At 33.7% G+C, this 3399-nt stretch overlaps 1 non-coding gene across 1 annotated transcript; it reads left to right on the plus strand.

Annotated features, from left to right (window-relative positions):
• The first annotated feature begins 272 nt into the window (after window positions 1-272).
• Window positions 273-378, plus strand: LOC113784626 (small nucleolar RNA R71). The gene has a single exon (XR_003470708.1). It is a non-coding gene; the product is annotated as a small nucleolar RNA R71 (small nucleolar RNA).
• Window positions 379-3399: the final 3021 nt, after the last annotated feature.

The following is a 3399-nucleotide window of genomic DNA, read 5'->3' on the forward strand; positions in this document are numbered from 1 at the left end:
TATCTCAGCGGCGATAACATCTTATATCTGTTTTGAGAGCATCCTGCCTGGGGCCAACCCATCCATAACATTCAATTCCAATATACCACTTGTTGACCCACAACCTCTGTCATACAACATCCTTTGTTCATTTGATGTCGGGATCTCAATAATTTTTTGTGCTTCTGATGCGGTCTTTTAATTCAAAGAACCACCTGATGTAGCATCCAACTTAATTTTGGTGCTTGGCTTCAAACCATTACAAAATATTTTCATTTGAGCAGTGTCATCATAAGCATGATTGGGGCATCCTGCTAGTAAACCCTTGAACCTCCTATAAGTGTCATAAAGAAATTCTCCTTCTTTCTGTTTGTAACTGGAAATCTCTTGCCTTTTTCTAACGAACACAGCTGCGGGAAGTATTGTTCCAAGAACTTATCTTTGAGGTCATCCCATGTGGTGATGCTACCGGTAGGAAAGGAATTAAGCCACTCTTTAGCATCATCTTTCAATGAAAATGGAAATAGTCTCAACATCTTGCCTTCTTCAAAACAACCATCCATTTTCACTGTTTCACATAATTCAAAGAAGTTCGTGAGGTGTCTATTGGCGTCTTCATTATGTTTACCGAAAAATGAATCTCCTTCAACTCTCGTAATAGAGCAGGACTCACTTCAAACTTGTTAACTGTAACCGGTTGGTTATGGATGGCCAACCGAGCACGGTTTCTATTTCGATTCCCATACTCACCAAGGGTACGTTCAGGTGGTGGTAGATCAGCCATTTCCGCAAATATGACGAAATACCCCAAAGTCTCTTCTTCCACAATTAATTGTCTTTCCCTTTGTCTCCTTTCTCGAACCTCTTTTCGATTTGCTTTCGCAGTTTTTTCGATTTCTTGATCAAAGAAAAGTTCAGCTGAGGACTGGCCTCGCATACAAGGTTAGACAAATTGTGAGTAAAGAACGATTTTAAAATAAAGAAAGATAAATAATTAAGTAGAAATTAGAGGGTTTTAAAACATTTTTTTTTCAAAATTAAAAATAAAATAAAAGCAAAAAATTTTAATTAAGTAAATAAATTCAATTCATTAGTGATATGGCAATCCCCGACAACGGCGCCAAAAACTTGATAGCGTTTCAGCAAGTGTACTGAATCATTGCAAGTAATAATTAAAACGGTAGTACCGAGTGTCGAACTCAAGGATTGCGTTTTACTATCGAATTATATTTAATTACTGAACTTGAACATAAAGTTTCCGAATTAATTGAAATAATATTTAAAATTAACAACAATAATAAAATTGATCTTTTATAATCAGAAAAATGTCAGGGTTGTGTTTCACTTCGAATACAACCTTGGAGTCTAATTTGATCCTAGTTAGTGAATTCCTTTATTGAATTATTACTGAATTCTCTTTATTATTCTTGCCCTAATTTCTTAGTGACAGAACCTTTAATTCCAAAGTAACGCCTAATTCCTTAGTAGATTTAAGATTATAATTAAGCATTACTGCACATGAATTCTCTTGTTAATCTATTGCCTTTGCAACTAATTTAATTGGTTTCATGACCTGTATCTATCCCTAGACTACAAATTCATGAATTTCCATCTCAAGCATTCGTAAAGTCCACTTCCGTTTCAAAATTCAAATGATAGAACATTTTAATGTTGATCAAGCAATAAAAATCATTAAGCACAAAGATGAGAAAAATAATTCAATAAACTCATTCATATAAATATAAATCAAATCGGAAAAATAAGGGTTTCATCTTGTTACACTCATCTCAAACAAATAGGGTTTAGTTACTCATGATAGAGGTACAAAAGATATGGATTAAAGAAGAATTACAAGAATGTTTCATGGATGATTCTTGGTAAAAATGCTCCAATGGTGTTAGAAACGGTCGTCTTTGAGTTTCTATGCTAAGGCACAAGTCTCCCCAACTTCCCAATAGTCAAAAAGATCCCTAAAAAGTCAAAATTTGCGTTTTTAATGAATGTTATCGCGTACACGCGTCTCAAGCGCATAAAACGCGCTTCACGCGCGCGCTGGCAGTGCTGAAAGGCAAGAAATGCGCCTCAGGCGCGGCTGTTGCGCTTTAGGTGCACAACATCTGTTGTCTGACGTATACTGCATTTTTTCCCTCTTTCGAGTCTGAGTTTGGTTCCGGTGTCTTCATGAAAGTTGTAGCTATGGATCTTTGCTTTCATTTCCAATTGGTTTTACTCCCATTGGACATCTATAACTCCAGATATGGCTGAAATACGTCACAAAGGTGGGGTTGATTTCTTACCAAAATTCAGCACTGCACTATAACAAAGTAACAACACAAAACTCTGAAAAATCTCTACTTAATCAAGGAAATAATAACATAAATATTTCATTAAATCAAAGAACTAAAATCAACAAAATATATCAAATAACTCCTAAAATTAACTATTGGTTAAAGATAACCCAAAGCAATAAACAATAAACATATGTTTTGTGAACAACAACAATATCATATTTACCATCATCAACAACAATATCTATAATGTTAGTTTTAGCATTACTTACAAATTAACATGATGTGTTTGTTAAGACAAACTCTTAAATTAAAGTTTTGAGGAAAATAAACAAAAGGTTAATTAAGGATATTAATTATGATTCTAAAATGTTATGTTAATTTAACTTGTGCTTTTGAGTGAATTAATTCAAATATAGGAATCAAGTAAAGCAAAGAAATCAGATAAAAACTGAAAAGATAAAGAAACAAAAACATTCTGGATAAAACGGAGAATGTTCTCTAGGATCATGACTGATCATCACAGCCTCAAGATCAATCAATCTCCATTAGTTCAAAGAAGATTCCGCCTCTGAATTTTATACTAATATTATCAATACATGGCAATGAATAAGTAGGATTCATTCTAGTCAAAAAAGGTATTTGAATCACTAAGATTAAAGATCTTGAATCAAGCTAGTTAAAAAAAAGTATGAACCTTCTTCAGCCAAACTCACAAGAAATTTAATCAATCTTGATCTATACAAGACATCAGAAAGTCATCCAGAATGATCAAAACTAAACCTCCAGATTGATCATCAATCTCAAGAAAGTTCAAACTGACAGTTTCAGATTGATAATCCATCTTCGTTTCTGCAGAAGTTCAGTATCAATCTCCTTAGTTCTACAGAAGTTAATCATCATTCTCCAAAATACATGTGAAGCATAAAGGATCATTAAACACAAAGGCAATCTGATCAAGAACGAATAAACCAGTCCAGTCAAACAGGATTCAAAAGTGTTCAAAGGCTGAAATATTTTTATTCATATATATTGGTTTTGGTCAAAACTAACAGAGCACTACCAACAGCTCTTTTTACCATTATTAAATGCTCTAACACGCCTATAAAAGAAAGGCCAATGATCAGGGAAA

Source organism: Cicer arietinum, chromosome 4 (genome assembly GCF_000331145.2).
Source record: "Cicer arietinum cultivar CDC Frontier isolate Library 1 chromosome 4, Cicar.CDCFrontier_v2.0, whole genome shotgun sequence".
Taxonomy (NCBI): domain Eukaryota; kingdom Viridiplantae; phylum Streptophyta; class Magnoliopsida; order Fabales; family Fabaceae; genus Cicer; species Cicer arietinum.